A 24137-nucleotide genomic window follows, 5' to 3' on the forward strand; every position below is an offset into this window, starting at 1 on the left:
CATTTTTCCCTAACCTGATAGAAGGAGAAAGAGAAAAAATAGAGAACAGATTCTCTAACCAACTGAGGGACTTGAAGGGTAGTGAGTGGCAGAACTATATGCCAGACAAGGAAGACTGCAAGTGTGCATGCCTGGAGGTAAACGAGGCTGTTGCATCTAAGTAAGGAAGAAACCCAGAACTGCTGGGGGGTGGGGGTGGGAAGGGGGATGAAAATCAAAAAGCAAAGCTAGTGAAAGGTGGTGTTGGGACATTAAACTTTGGCGTGACCCATCATACAGAGTCATGCTGCCTTAAAAATTTCACTATTTTAAAGATGTCACAAAGCCATTGGTAAAAGTGCTTTTCCTTTCTGGTAACAGGAAGACCAGAGGTAGCACAGAGAGTCTATGAGTCTGTATAACAAGCCTGATTAAACAACCCTTATTCATCGTCCATGTCCTAGTCACCTTCCCACAATTTACTGCCCTTTGTTAAAATGGTGTCTACGCCCCCAAAGTCTAACAGCTTCTTTGGATTTTCACGCCTTTCTATGGAGCCCCTGTGCATGTAAAATTAAAAATAGAATGCTAGGCCTTTTCTCCTGTGAATCTGCCTTTTGCCAATTTAATTTGCAAAGCTCTGAGACTAAATGTAAGAGAGTAGAAGAAAAGCTTTTCCTCCCCTTTATATATGAAGAACTCCAAAAAAAAAAAAAAAAAATGGAGAAAAGAGTACCAGAATAATAAGAGGGACACAGATGAGAACTGTGTCAGGAAATCCAAGATGGGAGAGTGTATTTCATGAGAAAGTTGGCGGCAGTGTCAAAAGCTGACATCTGGTCAGCATTTCTGAGGGCCAATCCTGCAACTAGCCCTGAGAACCCCCAGGAGAACACAGTACAGTCATGATTATGGGGGAGCTTCAACTACACCTGCCTATCATGTCAGGCACTATTTTTATGCTTTATATACTTTATTTTACTTAAACTGTATACAGACTCCATATGGCAAATAGTAGTATAATTAAGTACAGATGAAAAACTGAGGTAGATTGAGGTTAAAATGTAATTCTGGATTTATATTTAATAAATGGTAGACCCATAATTCAAACCCAGATCTGTCTGATTTTAGAGGCAATACTCTTTCAGGTATAGGGTATCACAGTGCCTTTTAGTGTTAAGTCAGAGCTATGTACCAGGCTTTTAGGAAGCATAAAGGAGGGGCACATAATTCAGAAAGGTGGAGAGAGAAGTGCCAGCAATGGTTAACGATGAGCCAAGCTTTGTACAAGAAGGAACTGGCCAATCACACAAGGGAGGGAAGGGTGTTTTCAGCCAAGCAGTACATGTGGTCAGCGATGGAAAGAGAACATCAACTTCAGGGAACTTGTGAAGCAGTGGGTTCATGTAAGGGAGACATGGATTCTGAGGGGGAAAGAGTTGCTCCTGAAGAGCAACCATTTAAATATTTTTCAATAGAGGACCCACCGGGGCAGATGTTTGTTGCAAATCTGTGTCAACAGTGTAAAGGATGAGTTAGAGGGAGGAGAATAAATTCAGGCCAACCAAGTGAGAGCCCGATGGGCAACAGAGGAAAAGAGGATATGTCAAAAGGATCAGAAAGGCATTAAATAAAAAGAACTGGATGACTTCGATCAAGGGGGTGGGGGTTGAAGAAGTGACAAGAGGAGAGGCATGCAGGATGAACACCAGTTGTCTGGCTTGGGCGAAGGGGCATAGAAGAAAGCAAATATGAGAGAAAAAAACTGACTTCAGCCCTGGAGTTTGAATTGCCTACGGAAATTCCCAGAGCCATGTTATAATGGAGGCTGGCTGTACGGGACTGGCGCTTAAGAGGAGGTCTGGGCCATGGCTAAAATCATGGAATGTGTATACACACGGTGATCCCCAAACTCATCTGACCATAGAACTCTATCCAAAGCAAGTGTCCTAAGTTTATTACTGTCAACTTCTGGGGAAATTCTGAAGCTGTGTCAGTGACTTTTCCCAGTTTCTTCAACAACGGCAGAGCCCTTGAAGAGAACAAGGAAGATGGTAGAGCAGGGACCCCGCTCTGGGTCTTCCCCATAGTGCTTATTATTCTACCAAAGATTTTTTTTTATCAGTTTGGTTGAAAACTGGTGGCAATATCATTCATGAGGATAAATGGATTTTACCTAACACAAAATATACTTTATGACTCATCCTTGTTTGTTTGTTTTTTTTTAATTCACCCATTTTCATTTGTCTGTGAATTATCTCCACTATCCTATGACATGTTTTTCTCAGTTTTGGTGTATAATTTGGATCAGATAAAGGAGGAATGGTGAGGAAATAACAGTTGTTCCATCTTTCATATTGTGACATTTTGAGTAATCAGAACAGTTTAGTTATCATGTGAACAATTCTGTTGTCAAATAGACAAAAATCAATTCATGAACATGACAAGGATGATGTTTATTCTGTGAAGCAGCAGACTATGAAAACATTGCTTCAATTTCTCTCGAATGTCAGCAATGTCCCAGAAAAGCAATTTCACATCATTGATTCATGCTGTGACATATATATTCTTTAAGAAGTTTGGGGAGAGATGTTGCACAATTTCCTTAAGTAATGCTTTTAAAAGGGAATTTCCATAACAAACATGTAATTATCAAATGGAAATAGCTGCCTTGCTAGACAGGAAGGCCCATCCCAGCGGAAAAAAAAAAAAAAAAACTAGTAGATTTCCGTTTGAAAATTACTATCGGGAGATTGATGAGGTAAGAAATAATATGACTAATTCTAGTTCATGAAGAGAGAGCTCCTCCCTCTCTTTTCTGGCCTGAATGCCACTTTAGAAAGATAGACTGACCGCAGTGTACATTCAGCTTGTCCTTCTGTGAGGCACTACTTTAGTATGTACCAGGACTCCGGCTGGCCTAAGCAGAGGAGAATACCATCTATCAGAGCTTCACTAAACTGTCTAAATTGAAAGTATTTGCTGTCATTTTTTTTCTCACATGAAATTTCTTCTTTCAGGGAATTTCTGTAGTGGTGCATTCCCTCCCCTGCCCCCAGTTACTCAGGATCATATTATAAAAATAATTAAATCAATTTTAACAGACTCTGGTTGAATTCAATACTATTTAGTCACCATCACTTCTAGTATATTTTTGCTTGTTCATTTGTTTTTTTTTTCATTTATTTTCTGCAGAGAGGTAATTAGGTTTACTTATTTTTTTATTTTTTGATGAAGATACTGGGGATTGAACAGGACCTCGTGCATGCTAGGTATACACTCAACCACTGAGCCATATCCTGCCCCCCACTTCTGGTATATTTAATTACCTCCAAAAGGCCTTCTTGGCAAGAGCTGGTGACCTAAACCAACCATGCACTTCACGCACATTCAGGGAAGAAATAGAAAACTTGATGGGCTGCACTTAGAGAAAGAGCTACATTAAGGAAGGTTGGGAGATCCAAGCTTGGATCTATATATATAGTCCAAGTTTATTCTTAATCAACAAGAAAAAAGAAAAAGAAATGAGGGAGTAGAAAAGAAGTCTTTTGACTAGAAAGACTTTTTTTTTTGAAAGGAAAGTAGGATTTATTGGTGGTCGTGAGAAAGGAGGGGACAGTGCCAAGGCTCTCATGAGTGCAGGGCCCTCCATTTGTCCAGGGGGCCACGATTCGGGATGTATTTGATCCCACAGCCATCCGGGATGAGCCGCTTTTCTGCCACCATGTTTTCAAATTCATTTGCATTAAACTTGGTAAGTCCCCGCTTCTTCGAGATGTGGACCTTCAGGCGGCCAGGGAACTTGAACTTGGCCCTGCGCAGGGCCTCAATCACATGCTCCTTGTTCTGCAGCTTGGTGCGGATAGACATGATGACTTGGCCAATGTGGACCCTGGCCACCGTGCCCTGGGGCTTTCCAAAGGCACCCCGCATACCCATCTGGAGCCTTGTTGATGCGGATGACATGGAAGGGGTGGAGCCGCACTCGAATATGAAAACCATCTTTGCCACAGCTTTTCACCACGTACTTGTTGGCACAGATACGGGCAGCCTCCAGGGCTTCAGAGGAAAGCTGCTCATACTCATCTGACACCCTGTGGCCACAGAGTGGGAACTCATCCACTTTTGCCTCTTCCACCTCAGGTCAAAGATGTGGATCTTAGCATCAGGGACAGCTCGACAGAAGCGTGACTTTGGGTACAGCTTGTTCTTACAGTACCAGTAATGCCGGGCAGGGCGGCGGCCCATGGCGACACAAGTATCTTCAGTGGCGTGCCAAAGGGAAAGAGTGTGACTAGAAAGATTACTGATAAAAGCCTGATCCTTTCTGATTGTTTACATGAATGTTCAAATCAAAGGGATCAAGAATATAAAAATGACCGAACCACAATGCTATCTGATTAAAAAATCAACTACAAACTGTAGGAATACTACTCAGCCACAAAAAATGAAATCATGCCATCTGTAGCAACATGGATGGACCTCGAGATTGTCATATTAAGTGAAGCCAGACAAAGAAAGACAAATATCATATGATATCACTTATAACTAGAATCTGAAAAAATGATATAAATTCTATTTACAAAGCAAAAACAAATTCAAGGTCATAGGAAACGAACTTTGGTTTCAAAAGGGGAAAGGGGGGGAGGGATAAATTAGAGGTCAGAGATTAACAGACACGCATTACTATATATAAAATAGATTTACAACAAGGACCTACTCTATAGCACCAGGAACTACATTCAATTTCTTGTAATAACATGTAATGGAAAAGAATCTAAAAAGAAAAAAATATATATATGTACGTATAGTATAACTGAATCACTTTGCTGTATACTTGAAATTAACACTGTAAATCAACTATGCTTCAATAAAAATGTTTAAAAATTTTTAAAAATAAAAATTATTGAAAATTTGGTAAGATATATTTTTAGGATGTCTGCCCAACCCAGGCAACAACCAACCCCCTTCTCTAAAGACTGCCTTGTTCATAACCAGGACTAGGCGCTGATTATGGTCCAGGACCTTAGTCTCATTCTGGCTGTCGTGGATCAGGATGGATGGCTAACAAGACCTCATCCAAATGACTCTCTTTGCTCAGCCAGCACTGGAGTTGGGATTCAGAAGCCTCAGTCCCTCACTTCTGGCTGCTAGCACTGAAAAGTAATATACAGCAAAAAAGCTAGTCAGCAGAGAAAGAAAAAATGAAAGAGATGTGGAGAGGTACAGAAAAAAAGAGAGCATGAAATAGCTTGAACACTAGGGTAAATAGTGATGTGATCAGCTAAGATGGACAAGACTGGGAGAGAAACAGGTTTGAAGAAAATTCAAAGTCCTTCAGTCCACCTTCGTACGTGTGACAAACACTGTTACCCTACATAAAAAGGGAGATATGGACTACACATCTGGAACCAGGGGAGATGTCAGAGCTGAAAACAGAAATTTCAGACACATCAGCATAGAGATGGTTTTCCAATTTGTGGAGCCAGATGAAGTCAGAAAGGAACAGAGAAGAGAAACCAAAAGTCAAACCCAAGTACTCCAGCATTTAGCAGGTGAGTAGAGATGGCAAAACTAGCAAAGGAGAGGAGCAGCAAGTGAGGCAGAGAGAAAATCAGATAACTTGTGGCATTACAGAAGCCACAAGAACAGAGCGTTTCCAGGAAGAGTGGTCAAAGCAGCTCACTCTTAACAAAAAAAATAGAAAATAGAAAAAGAAAGAAAGAGAGAGAGAGCGAGAGAGAGCGAGAGAAAGAAAGAAACAAAGAAAGAAAGAAAAAGAAAGAAAGAAAAGAAAGAAAGAAAGAAAGAAAGAAAGAAAGAAAGAAAGAAAGAAAGAAAGAAAGAAAGAAAGAAAGAAAGAAAGAAAGAGAGAAAAGAAAGAAAGGGAGAAAGAAAGAGAGAAAGAGAAAAAATAAACACAGAATTATTTGTATTCAGTTTGAGGGCTCCCCAAATGAATGATTTGTACTGTTTTTTTGGCTATTAAAATCCCGTATCAAAATTTAAAAGTACAAAGATAAGCATACATAAACCAATTTTTTTAAAAAATGCCTCAGAGAGACGCAGTTGAGGTTTGTTAAGAAAAAAAGGCAGTAGTACACTGTTACATTTCTTGTAAAGACTGAAACTGATAGGATTAGTCTAATTGTGAGACTTCAGAATAATGTCAATAATGAATTTTTTGTGAGATTCACTTTGCAGAGAGTTGGGATGTAGCTTGATGGATGATCAGTTTGAGAAAGTGAGCTCTGACTGTCAAAATGGAGAATTCAATAAGGTCTGCTTGGCAAGAGCGAAAGTGATGTCCCAAAATGCTTTATGAAAGTATAAAGGCTATGAAGCAATCGGAAAGCACTGGAGACTCTGCCAAGGGTAGGGGGAGAAGGCATGTTAGGCCAGTGGGGAGAGGCGCTTAGCTACCTGGTAATAATTATCTGCATCACTTCCCTCCCTGCTGTAAACATCAAATCCAAATAAAAGCAACATGCTTCCTAAGCCAACACTTCACAGCAAGTCCTCAGGCCGCCAGGGTGGCCAGACTGCTGCCCGCCCCAAGCCCTCCTTTACGCAGAGGCTGGTGTAACTGATGGGCTGAGTTTCTTAGCGCTTATGATCTTGAGCTCTGGCGTCTCCCGGGCCTTGTCAGAACCCCAGTTTTCCCCGTTATAAACTAAGTGACCATGTCTAGAGCCTTAACACCCCTAAGTCTCTCTTTCTTCATTAATGAAAAGAGGATGACAGAAGCTACTTCATAAAGGTATGTCAAGAATTCAATGAGAAAAATAAACAGAGCCTTTAGGATAGTGCCTGTAATCACCATTCAGTAAGAACTGTTCAATAACAATTTTGCATTTTCATATTGGGTTCGAAACGTATAATTACATAAGATGTATTTAAGCCTGCATCACACTTGAGAACAGGAACAGGACTAAAATCTCGTGAAGATGATTGTTGCTATGCTGGGAAGCAGGCTGTGGATACTGGCAGCTGTAGCTCGGTCTCCAAATTCAGCCCTCCTTCCACTAGACCACTTCTTCCCCACAGCTGCCTGTACAGACCATGTGTCATCTACTCTCAGGATATATATAAATGGGTATTTGCTAAAAATGATTATGTATTGTTAAAAAAATAAAAATACAGATTTTTTCTAAATCAGAGTACACAATTCCATTTCTTTCTCACTGTCATTGTACTATTTCTTGTCTGGATGCATGACAAGTGGATTTCTGAGCCTGTTTTAATGGAGAGAGTCAATCACTGTTCAAAGCCTCCACTGGCCAGCAACTGCAGGCCTCCTCCTTGTGACCAGAGACACTCACTGGCCTAGCATTTTACACCACAGAGGGCAAGCCCCGCCAGGCAGCTTTGAAATCCCAGGGCTGTGGTCAGAGCAGGACCTCCTGGGAGGACAAAGTGTTCTGTTTGTGTAGCACAAGGGTGTGGCTTTTGTAGCTAGTAAAATAATCTGAACACAAAGACCTCTGGATCCTGCAGAGCGCCGTGGACTGACTCAGCGGAAAGTGGTGGGAACGGAAGCTCGTTCTTAGATTTCAGAACCGTCCAAAGCTCCACCCGCCCCACTTAGTTCCGTCGGAGCTCAACAGGAAGGGGGTTTCATCAGCTAACGTGCGCGCACTCACACACACACACACACACACACACACACACACACACACAAGGCAGAAGACAGGATGAGACACGCCCAAGGGGAGCTCCGGTGGAGCCCACTGCCTGCTCTGTACAGCCTCTGGGCAGCCTGCAGCCCTTTCCCTGTGTGATTCAAGCAAAACCTAGTTGTTCTCACAGACTGGGGATGGGAGGCCCTCTAATTACACTGAAAGGGGCTGCAAAATCAAACACCCCCAGTCAATACTGGGGGGAATTTCGGAATACTGTGGTAGACAGATGCTTTGATTGTTAATGTCCAAGAGAGATCTCTGTTTTGAAAAAAAAAAATACTGATCTGGTGCACATTTGTTGTGTGCAAATTAACTAGAGTTAAAATCTATCAATCATGTGCTTTTTTAGGTTCTATACACACACACACACACACACACAGAGCAATACCACCACCAATTCAGATTTCATATAAATTAACAGTGTATTAGAAATTGTTATGTAATTCTAAACCCTCTGATCCCTACATCTGGAATTAAGAAGAAGGAAGTCTGAATGACGCAAAATCAGTCCATAGTGATTAGATTCCCGTCTTACTTGCTCAACTCTCATCTTACTCAGATTATTCTGCCTAAAGACCACTTGGCCAACTTCACCCAAAGAAGATGTGGAAACTTTTTTGTGAAAAAGACCACAGAGAGTTTTATATTCTATCAATAAGATTAATGTTCTGTGGAACTTATATTCCATGAACACGTACACTCAGAAACAAATATCATTTACTAGGATGAACAAGAAACACAATTAATTTACCTTTCCTTAAACTACCAGAGAGCCAATTAACTTAAGAACAAATACACTTTTTTAAAAAATTCATGAGTTACATGTACTACTATATTTACCAAAAAAAAAAAAAAGTGTAAAAATATGCATAGATAGTTAAGAGAAGCTTTATGGTGAGATTTTTGCCAAAAATCATTTCAAGGTAACCCAAAGACAACCTAATATGTTGACAGTGTCCTGTGAATTAAAATTTAATACATTCTTGAATGTTTTTATCAAAGTTTCTTAAACGGTTAAAATTTATATATTTGGTAAAATACATGACCTCCTTTCCTTTCATCAAGGTTACTAAATGGAATCTGTTTTTTAAATATTTTTTCCCCAAAGCTTTTCTTTCTGTAAATGGATTACATGACTCCTTTCTTATTCTAGAAGTTCTGAAGGGCACAATGTCTATAATTGTGTGACACTAGAATTCCACAAAATGTGAGGTACCTCACAAAATACTGGGCAAGTAGCAAAGGGTTCAGTTTAAAACACTTCTGTTAACATTTGTTTTTGGAAGACGTGTTCATCCCCTGGAGGATCTAGTACATTCTAGGCAGTGTCCCAGGTTCTCGGGGTACAGTGGGGAATAAGACAGACAGGGCTCCTCTGGAGGAAGACAGACACTGAACAGGCGAGCAACCAAGTAAACAAGAGCATATTACCTCATCCTGAGCGCAAGAAGGAAGCTACCACAGAGGGTTGTATCAGAAAATGACAAGTAGGGTTGCCAGGCTTAGCAATAAAAATACAGGAAACCGAGTTCGGTCTACATTTCAGATAAACCATGAATAATGTTTTAACATAAATACATCCCATGCAACATTTGGGATATACTTTTACAAAACATTATCTGAAATTTAAATTGAACTCAGCCTCCTCTATTTTACCTGGCAACCCTACCTGGGAGACTTCTTAAATTAAGGTTGGGAAAGGTCTCTGTGAGAAGGTGATACTGACATCAAGCCAGAAATAAGCTACAGCAAAAGTCCTGAAGCAAGAACAACTGTGTGTGCCTGGTAGATAAAGAACACGTGTGCACATCACGTTGTTGAGAAATTGTGACAGTCAGTATTGACCAAGACAATCCTTTCCCACCTTGTGCCAGAGACCTAGTTTGTGGGGAATGAACTTAAGGCAGAGCAGGGAGGTGGACTGCTGTGTGGTCAGGCCACCCAGGATGGCTGTTCTCTTGCCCTCTGTACATCCTCTGCTCGACCAAGTTACTGCTTCACCTACATCCCACTCACACAACGGAGCTTCCCACATACTTGCCCCAGGCCCTAGCTAGTGATTGTTCTTATCAAAGAGGTGGTGGGGGCGTGCCCCTCTGCTGGTTCCCTGGACACTGGTGAGCCAACCTGACATCAATTCCCCCTGTAACTGGTAACCTCCCCTGCCCCCAGGAGCAAAGCCTGCCACTATGTCCTGCCCACCGTCTGCCACTAACAGTGGGGGTGTCCCTGCAGGATCTTGCTTCAGTCATATAAGATCCCCCATCCATTAAGCCACTAATGTGTCTGTGGCTGACTCTGGGCTCTTCCTTTGGTCTTGAAGCTGGACAGGTACAGGCCTTGTAGGTCTGTAGGGTGCAGCCCAACAACTGCGGAGGGAGGTTAGATGCTGTAGTGAGTTAGATTTCATTGCAGACAGGGTGTGGAGTTTCCTGCGTAACCTATTAAGAGATCTCACAGGAAAGGCTAGACGGAGGAGGAAGCGCTTTCAGAGAAATGTGTGAGCCTGAGGTCTGGAAAGCTGAGTCAGGAACAGAGGCTCTGCCATGGAGGGTCTCTTGGGAAGGTGTTAGGATTTGAATTAACTTCCTTCTATCATCAGGAGAGTCCTACAGGGTGTCACTTTAAATATACTACCTTCACAATGTAATTTCTTTTTTGAATTGTCTTAATTCTTTTTAAAAAGTAGGAAAGAGGAGGAAATGGAAGATGAAGAGCCAGACATAGCAATTTGGGGAAAAAGGAAAAGACAACAGATGAGGGGAAGACTGGGCTCTCCACACTACACTTGAGAGTGGCCACAGTCAGGCGGGGGAACACCCTGAACGGAGTAGGGAGCCTCAGGGACCAGCACAAAATGTGTGTGCGGCCTGCAACACAGAAAATGTGTGTGTATACAAAATATACATACATATTCTGTGTGTGTTTTTGAACATACATGTGCGGTTATGCTTTCCAGATACATGTATGTGTTTTAAATGTTGTATTACAGTAAATCCTCTGCAGGTTTCCAAGTTTCACTCAATGACATGTATTGGAGACTTCTGTACATCAGTATATACAGATATGTTTCCATCTTTTTAATTCCTACATAGTATTCCAGCATATAGCTACACTGTCATTCAAACATCATCCAATTCATGAGCATTTAAGTCACTATCAGTGTTTTGCCATTTTGCTGCTAGGACCATGGTTCCCAGACTATGCTGGCTGCCGTAAACACACAGGAGGGGCACTAATATTTTTAAATTTTGAGGGTAGCACGGCAACATCTGTTAGCCACTCCACAAACTATGGCTACAATACTACTATTAAATTGGGGTCTAACTACTTAATAAACAGAATTATTAAATTTTTTTGTCTTAGGTTTTACCATGAAAAAAAAATGTGACACTAAAAATGTCACAAACCAAGAACGTTTCAGAATTTCTGTGCTGGAAGCATCCTTACATGTCCCTGTGTGTACAGTATCTCAAAGGGAAGGTCCTAAGAAGTGGTTTGTTTTTGTTGTATTTTAATTTAATAGAAACCATATTAAAAAGAAATACTTTCAATCTATCTTTATGTTTTTTTCTTCATGAACTTATTCTCAACAAATCCTCAGCTAGCTGACTTTCATAATTCAGTTTGGCCATCATATTTACATCTCAACTAATTTTTATTTCTCAAAATTTTGTATTTTTAAAAACCTATGACATTTATATGATTGCAGATATTATAATTTAAAAATACATGGACTTTAGATATGTGTGAACAGAAAGAAATGCAGAATGTTGTCTCTTGATCTTTGTGTTATAAAAGTTCAAATGAATAAACTGATTTACCAATAAGTCATAACTTTGTTATATAATATTTATGCCAGCAGAGTTTAGTAATGATGAGGATAATTTCAGTAGGCTTATGAAATTGCTGGATTTTGAAACAGAAGTGTACTCTTAATGCTTCACTTTATGTCAAGAGATGGACACTCTAGGCATTCCACAGAAGCTGAGGACATGCGGGGAGGCTACTGGGAAGAGTTTAAAGGAGAAGTTTCCAACTCCAAGTCAGACTTCCTATTTTTAACTAGATACTCCCAAATACTTAAAAATCAATAGAATTCAATGATTTACCAAAGCATTATAGAATGTCATTAGCTAGTAAATCTGAGGACAAAGGTCTCCCTAAACCATATTACAGAATGTTCCTACAGTGGTTTCCATGGAGTGCTAATTATACACATTGCTCAAGAGTCATGGGCATTAAAGAGGCAAGTCTCTCCTGTGATGTTTTATTATCCCTGTCATAACTGCTGCTGCTTCCTCAAGCACTGTCAGTAAATGCTTGTCAAAGACTAGTTTAGCTGGAATTTAATCATCATTTTAAAATCTCTGGTTATTGTCAGCCTTAATGTTTTTATCACAGAACATAAAATAATGATAATACTTACTACCTATCTCCTGAGACTCTCTATAATAAGGTTAGTGTTATAATTATTGAACATTATGCTTGATAAAATAATTGTGAAAATATTTTACCATACTATTCTTCTGACTAAAGCAACCCAGAAGGGAAATCTCAAAATGGTTATCTTTCTTTGAGAGCTTTGAAAACAGATTTTCAAAAATTCTTATCTACTTGTATGATGTTTATCTTGGTTACCAGAGTTATGAGTGAAACCAAAGGGAATAGGAAGAAAGCTCTAAACGAAAGAACAAGGTGATTGTGCTGGATTTAGCGACTGTCTAGTTTTAAAAGTAACAGTGACTTTCTGGTTTTAAAATCATCTAAATCCCAAGTAAGCGATGTGAGTTATTTGTAAATACACTAAGACAGGATTCCAAGGTGATGACTGTGGCAATTTCTCGATATATAGAGATGAGTCATAAACTGAGATTTAGGTGTCCCCAAGATGCAAATAGTTTTTCACATGGCTACTCAGACATTTTGAGTTTACGTGAATTGCCTATGAACTCTGTGAACTTGTAAGCTGTAAGGAAAGTGTCACCACGCTGTGTCCAAGATTTCACCATCATGGGCCTCTCATGCAAACTCCACCCTGACTTTCAATCAGCTTTCAACAAGTTTGAGATCCTTGCCGAGATGTGACCCAGTACCTGCGCTCCATATCAAACACAGACAGATGACTGCAATTTTAAGTAATACTAGTACCTAGTTTAAGGAATATCTTTATACTGCAAAATATATAATGGGGGTGTAATATGCTTAATGTAATATTTAGAGCTGTCAGTTTCTGTAATGCAGGGAGAAAGGTAGCTATAATGGGGTTTATGTTTAAATATTTAAATTACAAGTGCCTTTTTTTATAATCTCAAAGAATATTTTCTCGTCATAAGTTGATTCTGTTTGAAAATTGAGCATCTCAGGTGTTCAAAGGCCAGTGCTGAGAAGGCATAATGTCTTTCTGAGCCAGAATCTGAGGCTCAATTATTGGAGCAGAGGTTATATTTATCTCTCAGATGACTTCGGTTGAGATTCATTCATCTGTATTTATTTACTCTTCTTGCACCATATAAGATTGGACCAATTTCTCCAAGTGCCTTTATTGACTTCCTTGGAAGCCATGGAGGAATAACTTTTAATTATAGAGTGGCAAAACCAACCCACATTTCCACATTGTTGGGAGTCTTAACTAACCAGTATGTTTTAAAGCATGTGATACAATGAAGAGCCCTTTAACTAAAATAATAAAAACTGAAGTGATTTGCCTGCATATCCATTAAATATAAAGATACAACTGATATACACAAAATTCTAGAATATTGGCACTATTTGATAATATAAGAAATTTTATAATAGTGACTTTAAAAGCACTGAAAAATATATACTATTCAAAAGACCTATATAGTATTAAATATGATACAGTTCTGATCCCTTGCAGTCAGAAGCTATACTCAGAATACGCCAAAGCCCCCAACCTTGGGGCCGGGAGAAACAGGAGCCCAGGCCTTTAAGGAAGAGCTGTGTCCCAGCTGACCACGGAGGGACCCTTCGTCCTGCCTGACCTCTGGCCTTCTACAGAATAATTAGGGCAGAAGAAACAGAAGATTAAAAAAAAAAAACAAAATTCAGAAGGCCAACTAGAAATTAACCTTTTAGAAAGTCAGTTCTTACTCTTAATGGAGAAGAAAATCACTCAGCTGCCTCTGTCCAAACCTCTCGGTCTCGTCTTCTGCTCCTGGAGCTGTGGATTCTTCTCTAACCCTGATCACTCTGTCGTAGGAATTGTCGACACGTCCGCTCGCCGTCTCACATGCTGAGTTCCTTGTAGACTGGGTCTCATTCATCTTTGTAGGCCTAATGCCTATTACCATTAAGTGCTATGAATATAAAAACAAAATAACAGAATATACATGCAAGATCTGAAAAAAAGTAACAAACTCCATTCCCAGAACTTTACTTCTGTAATACCTATACATTAAAAAAAATCTGTTAGAAAATCTAGTCTTAAATTTTAATTTAGATTTTAAAATGTGTATTCCTTTCCTTCCTCCGTCCCTCCATCCTTCTCTCTGCCCCTTATTTGCTATTCAGTGAGAAAGCCATCAGGCAGGAAGGCAGCCTAGCAAGCTCTACATACGGGGAGATTGAGCAAATAATATATTGAGATATGGAAGCCAGTATTACTGCCAGACAAAGACAGTACAAATATGGAAAGAGAGAAAGCTATAATGAATTCTGTGGTGATAAGAAATAGGAATTGTAAGTACTGGTGTGTACTCATGGTTATAAATTAATAAGTATGTCTGTATGAATGTATACATATACATATGCATATACATATACATATACATACATATACAGACATACTTGTGAGAGAGAGAGAGAGAAACAGAGAAACAGTGATTTCCTTTTTTCACTAAAGGAGTCTGGAAGCAGTAATATCCCACAAATAAGCTCATCTTCTACCCAGATCTTAGTTTCTAGATGCCAGTCTACTAAATGAAACAGGACCCAATGACTGCTCCCAGGGCTGATCCAAGGAAAGAACAAAGATGAGCTTGATTGTGCCAGAAAGTAAGGAACTGCTCAAAGAATGATCAGTACCTGTCAAAGGACACAGAAGCCAGCCTGGAGGGGCTCCTACTAGTCAAATTTGGGACAAGTTGAGCAACAAAATAAATAATGACACTCCTGAACTATAGCTCATTGCATAAAATAGAAATTCATGAATCCTGATGATATAACTAAACAACTGGGGAGAAAAGAAAGCTCTTCCTTGCAGTTTAATACTAAGTAATGTGGAAGGAAGGAATTGCAAAAATCAGCATTTCTCAACGAATTTAGTAATAATTAATCATGCAAGAAGTAGTAATGGATACAAAAACTAATTGATGAATTGGGGCTGAGTAACAGGATTTTAAAGTCTCAAAATCTATGCCTGCAAAATAATTGCTAATTCCAAACTGTCAAAAAATTCATACTTTTATAGTAGAGAAATCTCAGAGACACCATCTTAAGTGATCAAAGCTAACAACACCAGTAGTGAAAAAACTGACACCATGTACCACATGACTGGATGCAAGGAAAACAGCAAACCAACACTTCTGTGAAATTTTGTCCAAAAAGTGGATGACCTGGATATAATTATGAGGGAACATTAGATAAACCCAAATTGAGGAACAGATTCCATAATAACTGACCTAAAGTCTTCAAAACTAACATTGCTGAGAGCGTCAAGGAAAGGAGGAGGAACTGTTTCAGGATAACTGGCACCACAATTGATCCTGGATTGCATCCTGTGTCATAAAGGACAATGTTTAGACAACTGGCCAACCCTGGATGAAGGCTCTAGGGGAAGGGTACACAGACATTTCTGTTGTACTGTTCTTGCAATTTTTCTCCCAGTTTGAAATTGTTCCAAAATTAAAAGTGAAAAAAAATGTTTTAAAAGTGCTATTCTTTGATGTTTGACTCCAGTGATGGAATATCCTAATAGTCAAGTTCATTTAAGAAATAATCTGACCCATTTGCATAACCAAGTTTAAACACAGAACACACAGTAAATGGTGACTCACCAAATGCCTCACCCGCGAATAACTAGTGTGTATTGTTATTATTAGGACTGAACACTCTTCCAGCACCCACACTGTTCTACATAATACAGCACAGGTAATGGTTCCCTCAAGAGCTGTTCTGAAAAATAAAAACTTACACATATGTAGGCACAGATCCAAATATAATGTTTATAAAGGGAAAGAAAGCCATGGGTCAGATTTCACCAAAACAAAAAGACTCGGGCTATTCCTCTCCCTTTTATTTCAGGTTAAAGACAGTGCAAACCCAGGTGTTCACACATTACCAAATTACTGCTCTGTAGTTTGAAAGGAATGACAATGACATCCTGTGTGTGGTCACAGCCGATTTAGTATTACACTACATCTGTGAAATTCCAGGTCACCCACATTTCAGCAAGGCTGTGTCATTAAAGTAGTAACATTTATTACTTAGAAATACTGGTGACTTTCAGGATGCCACAGAAGCCCTATGTCCACCTGACTTTCAGTTACAAAGGGGTCAGAGGAACCTAATAAAGGCAGAACCTGGGGAAACCGGTGGCTGACTGCTGCTCCTGTCTTTGAATCAGAGCTCCGTGAACATTCCTCTGTGCAGCCACGAGGCAGCATTTTCCTGCTGAATCTTGAAAAATCTCTCTAATGCTCTCATGTTTATTTATGTCAAGATCTACCCTTCCCTCTTCCAACACTGAGTTTTAAATAAACATTTGCTTATTGTCATGCAGACCACAGATTGCCATGTATAGAATTGGCACAGACAGAAACGCTATCATATTGGGAAGAGCCATAGTTTGTTCAAACCACTGAAGAATTCTCGGAAAATTACATCAACTGATAGAATGTCAGGGGCTGCACAGATCCACTGTGCAAACCCTATTATAAATGGGGCTCTTCAGAGAAAATTTTACTGGTAATCTAATAATAATAATAATTAAACGCTTACTAAGGGCAGGGCAAGATGCTAAATACCAACATGTGATGATTCTCACAATCCTCATAACTCTACAATAGCCTATTATTGTCATCTTACTTCATGGTTAATATTGTGGCCCAGAAATACTAGTAACCTATCCAAAGTTACACTGCTGATAAAGGGCAAAACAAGCATCTGAACACAGGCAGTTTGGTTCCAGAACCCACGCTCTTAACAGTATTATTAGAGAGCCTGTTAGAGAGCTTTACAAGCCATCATCACCACTACTTTAGTCTAACTTTCTATCTACCAGGTCTGAAATAAAAGCATTTCAAATCTATGGAATTCAAATGGTCACTCTGGGATGTATGGGAATCCAGCCATTGTTCAAAATGTTATCTAAATTCAAATGAAATCAAGAATTTTAAGTATATCTGAGATGGAATAGAAATTTTAGTAACTATAAATGTCAGGTATTAGGACACAGATTAATAAGCAGATCACCATCAATACCAATTTTTTTTTTTTTAATGACAAAAGCTCTGTTTCTCACACCCTCCAATTCATGGCCAGGCTTGTAGGTATCCCCGTACATAGTGAAATAAGTGATTTAAGCATTCAGTGTGTCCAAAAACAGCCTGAAATGAGAACATCGTATTACCTAGGAAACTTCAAATTAAAGATAGCATCCGTAGTCCAGGAAACAAATTTCTCTGATCCTTTAAAAACACATTGATTAGATAGTAGGGAATGACAGAGCACTGAATTTTGTATCTTCTTTTTAAACTTCTCATACCTGTGTGTGTATGTGTTTGTGTGTTGTATGTTGTGTGTATGTGAAATAATGTTAAATGTTCATGTATAAATAGAAAGGTTTCATACTCTGAAATATTCTAAACAAATTTATTTATTTATTTATTTATTTATTTATACAGTGGTAAACATTTCTGAAAAAAAAAATCTTGGAATATCTCTGGAAAAAAGTTCAGCTCAAACAGCTTTGACATCAAGGAGCATGAACAATAAAAAAAAAGCTTCAACTTTTTATTATTTACATTTTAACTAAGTTTTGTACGTGGCAGCAACAGAATATAAACGCTGCTATATTTATAGAAAATATCGTCTGAATGGAATACATCCCTGTACCATAAAGTGATGGATCTACTGTCTGAAATTCAAGAGGCCTGGATTCAGCACGTAGCGCCACCTATTCGTGCGACCTTGAGCAAGTTCCTTGACCTCTTCGAGCTGATTTGCTCTTCGGTAAAATGTGACCAATGAAACTATTTACTTAAAGGACTACACAGCTAATTTTAAGTTCCAAATCTACACAAAAAAGAAACAGGACCTTGGGGAAAAGAATTTAACATTGATATATTAGAGGGCCTGCAGAGACTAAGACAGCAAGATAAAAGCAGTAACTGAAGCTAGTAACTAGATAGCATTTAGACCAGGATAACAGTGGAAATGGAGTTAAAAGCCAACTTTTAGGACATTTCAAGAGAAGAGATGACAAAGTAAGTAAATTAGTTAAGATCATCTTAAAATGGGAATCAGATTTATGTCAATTTTTAAAAATCTGTAATACTTTCCTACTGCTTTTAGAATAAAATTAATTTTTACTCCTTTCCAGACCAACTTTCTAGCTAAGAGAAACTGGAAAAGCTAGGCTATTTTTGTTTTTAAATCTATTTGAAGAGATCCGAGAACGACAAAGACAATGAGAATTCGGAGGAAGGACCCAAAGGAAAAGGAAACCCAGAGAGATAATCTAGCCTAACCCTTGTTAACTGCCAGTAACAGAAGTAAATTTTCTCTGGAGAATGATGGCATCCCACAGAGCTTCAAACACACTAAAACTGTACTTTTAATGTATGGCAGTCAGTCAGAAGAAAACCACAAATACAAAAGGGCAAAATTTGATTAAAAAGCAGAAGAGAAACAGACTCCCAGATAACCAAATGTTGATTCAAGCCATAAATTCAAGAGGCTCTACAAATCCCAAGCAAAAGAATTACACAGAAAACCACCCGGAGACAGAGTCAAACTGCAAAAACTAAACAAAAACTAAACACAAAAACAAAGAAAAGTCTTACAAGCAGACAGAGAAGACATAATACCTTCATAAAAGCAAAAATTACACTAAGAGCTGACTCCCACCAACAACAATGGAAGCAAGAAGACAATAGAAGACATGCTTAAAGAAAAAACCAAAACAAAAACTGCCAACCTGGAATTCTATTACATAATGAAAATGTCCTTTAACTGTAAAAACAAAATAAGTAACTTCAGAAACCAAAAATGAAAGGATTTGTTGCCAGCAGATCATACTTCAGAAAATACTAAAAAGACAGTTCTTTGGGCAGAAGGAAAATGATCCCAGATTGTACTTCAAGAGACTCAAGAAAAAGTAGAGAGCAGAAAGGATAAATGTGCAATAGGTAAGGAAGGACATGGGGGATCCTTAACGTGTAGATAAAATACACAATAATAACCCATATATCACATGGGAGTTAATGCGGTTAAAAGTATTTTATGTTTTTGTATTGCCCAAAAAGTAGAAATGGCAAAAGTGCTAATTTGTATTAGGCTTCATAAATCAAGGATGTAAGTTGTAATTACGGTAACAACACAAAGAATAACAGAAGAATTTTAACAAAGTTAATAGAGGGGGAAATTAATAAAAATGCTTAATAAATCAAAAACAAGAGGAAAAGGACATTAAAAAGAAACAGAAATGGTCAAACAAATGGCAGAATATTATGGTAGATTTAAGTACAAGTGGCAGTAATTTGTAATTAAAGAGTGAATAAAAGCAAACTAAGTATTTTCATTAAAGACTCAACCGTCAGACTGGATAAACGTCTTCTGATCTTTCGGCTTCATATCCTGCCATTCTCCTTTTTCTCACTAATTCTGACTATACTAGTTTACACTAAATTCTCAATTCCATTAAGTGATTTTTTTCCATGTCAGGACCTTTGCATATAATGTTCTTCTCTGCTTGAAATGCTTTTCCCTGTAGTCTTCCCATAGCTCTTTAGACAGACCTGAAAAATCTTCAACTACATTATCAAAAGAAAGTCAGCCGTATGGTTTTCCATTCCTCAGCCCTTTGTTTCCTTCATAGCACTATTCACCTTTTATATTTATTTTGCTCCCTAACTTCTGTCTGACTTCCCCTTAAAATTAAGGTACAGATGTGTTAGTACACGCATGCGCCTTGGAGGGTTGTAAGAGCTAAGGATACAGCAATGGATAAATTCCTGTCCTGTGGAGCTTACTTTCTAGAGCAGGAGATAGTAAACATCTTCTGTTTTGCCTATTGCTGTATCCTGAACACCTGGCCACACGAGGTAGTTATCCAAATACTGCTTGAGTGAATGTTTGATCTACGTGCCAGAACCCATGCCAGACGACTTACAGATCTTTCACAACATCACCCTGTAGGAGAGGGAGGATCACCATTTTAAGGTGAGAAGGCTATACAGCTTCACAGAAATGAAGTAACTTGCATTTAGACACACATCTAATATAGGTCACAATCATGATTTAAACGTACTCTGTAAAGTTTAAAACAAGCACCCAGCATTTAGCATGGGAAGTTGTTGACAGATTAGATGGAGCAAGTAGGACCATCTTTCTCTACCAAACTGGCAGACTGAAAGTGCTTTATTTGAATAATCAATGTGTCAGGGACTTAGTGTAGTCTGTTTGGCACTGCGCATTTTCTTCAGTTGTTGCTACCGTCATATGCCTTTGATCTTTCTTTATCGTATCTGTTAGTCTCAAAATAATCGGCTATGATCCGGATCACTAAAACCTGTGACACTCAAAGTTCCCAAGAGGATTACAGAAAAGCAAACTGTAGGCTGTAGTTAGTACTTCTCTAAATCTCTCTTTTGTGAGATGAGCAGGACTCCATGTGAATTTCTAGGACACCTTACGCCTCTTAGCATAAAGCATATACAAGGTCAATAGGAGGAAAATTGTCTATTCCTTTCCCCTGGGCTCTCTCAGATTTCCCCTAAGCCATCTGATCGGAAACATCCTTGGATCAGACAACGTTTCTCAGTTTAGTTATTCTGACATCAGTGTCAAGCCAACGGAAAAAATCTCACCATATAGAAGAAAAGGGATTGAAGACAGCCAGGTAAATTTCCACTAGGCCAGTTCTATATATGATCCCTTAGTAAGATGCCACTGTGAGTGCCATCCCTCTGTCATCTCCAGCAAAGCAATGGTCCCTAAATCTGGCTCAGCTAGGTGTGTTAAAAACCTAGGAAGAGCTAGAATATAAATTATTGGCTCCATTCCCTAGAGAGTTGATTCACAGTGTCTGAAGTAGTCTAGGGATTTAAAAAGCTCCTGAAGTCATTCTGAAGTATAGTCAGTTTGGGAAAATGCTTTTCTAGGGAACCCCATTTTGTCATTGACCACCCATTTCAGGGTATCTACAGAGAGCTGAAGGATTAAGGGAAACGAGCACTTATCATTTTAATATTAAAAAAAAATACATTGGTCCACTGGAAGCCCATGGTTTCTAATCACTTCCCGTTCAGTTATTCAGTTTCCGCATTAAAAAGAAAGAAGACAAATGACTACTGATATTCTTGTTGGCCTTACATAGAGCTGTGACAGGAAGGCGATAGAACTTTTCAACCAGAGGCTGTTCTATGTCAGATGTTTTCCAATGCAAACCACATGAACTTAATTTTCACCAAACAATTCTACTGCAAAGTATGGGTCTCAAACTAAAAATGAAAAAAAAAATTGCCTAAAAAAGTATTATTCTTGATTGAGGAAAATATTCATGTAGCTTAGTTTAGAAAAGTCTTCTAATATGATGTGTAAGTTATTTTTAATCCCAAATTGAATATGTTAAGAATATTGGAAGAACTATATATATTAAATAAACCAAAGTCAATATTTCTAAATGTAAATAAAAGATTTTGTGAAATAAATGTACCTAAACATGTACTAGTTAGGGGCATAACCACAACCAAGAATTTGACTGTTCATCCCTAGTGAGGTGTAACCAACCTAAAGACAAAAGAAACTAAACTACTGTTAAACCACTTACAGTAATCAAACTGTTAGTAGTACGGTTGTATTATTTTGAGAATGCAGTGAGATTACAGTGGAACAAAGCAAAGGAATACGTGTGAGTCGCTGATAACTAGCATTTAGGGCATAGGTAAAAAGAGATAGTAAGTAGTATCACTGAGATTAAGTAAAAACCCCACTATCCTGAGTTTTAAGCTTTAAATTGGAAGTATCAGTGTGAATTAATGATGTATCTTTTTTTAAAAAAAGTCCTGTTCCATCCACTGAAAAAGCCTAGAAATAATGACAAATCCAGTGGTTTATACTGTGGACTCTACATACCATTTTCCACTAAAAGAAACCTGGAGTCCTACAAAAAGGGTGAGTCTGCTAAGGCAGGAACTTCTTGGAAAACCAGAAAGCAAAGAAACTATTAAAGATTAAAATTAAAATTATATTCCTCAATCACTCCAGCCACATATCAAGCACTCAACCACATGAGGCTAGTGGCTACCATACTGAACAGTGTAGAAATAGAGTATTTCCATCATCACAGTTTTATTAGATGTCATTAAGACCATGACCACCAATGGCTGCTGGCAGCACAAGAGATAACCAAACGTAGTACCTACGGATGAGAGTATAAAACACCACCTCCTCTAAAGGAGTCTTGGGAAAACAAAGAAGTGAGAGTATGGATAAAGAACATGTTAAGCACCACAAGGGAGATGCATTCAGCAAGACCCAGAGTGTGGGAAACTATACAGAAATAAATTACAATGGGGGGAGGGGGAAGGCAGGGACAGGGAAACTAAGGAGAGGGAGAGAAGAGGAGAACGTGGGGCAGGGAGAGAGAACCTAGAGACACACATCAACCAGTCACAACTTATACTGTTATCAATTGGATCTTGAGTCCAAAAACCTTGTAAAAACTTAAGGGAAATCTCAACACTGAATAGGTAGGTATCTGATTTTATTTTGAGTAAGTATTTTTTACATGTGATATTGAGATTGTTTTTAAAATGGGTGTTGCGTATCTTTTAGAGACACATGCTAAAATATTTATAAACAAGATATAACTTCTAGGACTCACTTTAAAATAATATGAGGGTGGGGGCAGAGAAAGGAGATGAGGATATAGAGGAAACAGGACTGGCCAACAGTTGATAATTACTAAAACTACATGAGTGATAAATGGGTGTTCATCGAGCTAATCTACTTTTCTGTAAGCTGAAATTTGTCATAAAGATTTTTATTTAAACCTAGAGCATCACTGAAATGTATCAACTTCAACATCTCTCTTCAACCACCCATTTTTTAGAATGCTACGTATCTTAGGATATTTACCATAGTTCCCAAGAAAAGCGTCCTTCTTTTGTGTACATGCATGTATAAACAATAAATTTAAAAGATATGACACTTAGAAGACAGTGTTTCTGCTGGCATCGATTAAAGTCCATTAAGTAGGATTTTATTGAATGTCTACTACAAAGCAAATATTGTGCTTCTGAAAAAGCACTTTTTAAAAAGGCCCGAATTAGACTGGGAGTTCAAAATTTGTAGATACTAACAGGCATATACAGAATAGATGAACAGGATTATACTGTATATAGCACAGGGAAATATATACAAAATCTTGTGGTAGCTCACAGCGAAGAAAAAAATGTGACAATGAATATATGTTATGTTCATGTATAACTGAAAAATTGTGCTTACACTGGAATTTGACACATTGTAAAATAGTTATAACTCAATAAAAAATGTTTTAAAAAAAGGCCCAAATTAATATACAGTATTGAATTATTTAAAGGTTTGTCAACTATACCATTACCAACTATACCGTAATGCTGCTCAACACATACTGATTCCTACTGGTTAGCAATAATAGCTACCACTTATTGACTTATCAAATGCATGGTGATGTGCTCAACAGTTGACATTATTTCATTCAATGCTCTCAAAATTCTATGGGACAGTTCTCGTTTCATCACGAGGGAATTCACTCCATGAGATGGTTCAAGGAGCTTGCCAAAAGGTCATGTGTAACAGCAGGAAAGCCAAGATTTGAACCCAAATCTGACCTCAAAGCTCATGCTGATTTTAGATAGTACACTTATCCTCCTAAACTAGGCTCCCACAGAGGCTTGCATTTCTTACGTTTCCACCTTGCGTACACAGAATTTGGCACACTTCAGCTGTGCTGTGTTGAGACTATTATCTCTGATTGTCATATATTTTAATATTTATTAGTATAGCAGATTATACTGGCTAATATTAAGCTTTAAACATCCCCATCCTCCATATTAGTTGTAAATAAATCTGATCTCTAAATCAGGTTGCCCTTACTCTACTCTTAGCTTATTCTTTGAAACTAAGTGTACATTTAATATTCTAATTTTTTTATTGTAGTAAAATTTACTATCTTTACGTATTTTTAGATGTAAAATTCAGTGGCATTTAGTAATTCACTGTTGCACAAGCATCACCACTATCCACGTA

At 38.4% G+C, this 24137-nt stretch overlaps 1 pseudogene; it reads right to left on the reverse strand.

The window, feature by feature from the left end:
• Positions 1–3603: 3603 nt before the first annotated feature.
• Positions 3604–4227, reverse strand: LOC105099646 (large ribosomal subunit protein uL16-like; annotated as a pseudogene).
• Positions 4228–24137: the final 19910 nt, after the last annotated feature.

The sequence above is a fragment of the Camelus dromedarius genome, chromosome 7, assembly GCF_036321535.1.
Source record: "Camelus dromedarius isolate mCamDro1 chromosome 7, mCamDro1.pat, whole genome shotgun sequence".
In the NCBI taxonomy this organism is placed as follows: Eukaryota; Metazoa; Chordata; class Mammalia; order Artiodactyla; family Camelidae; genus Camelus; species Camelus dromedarius.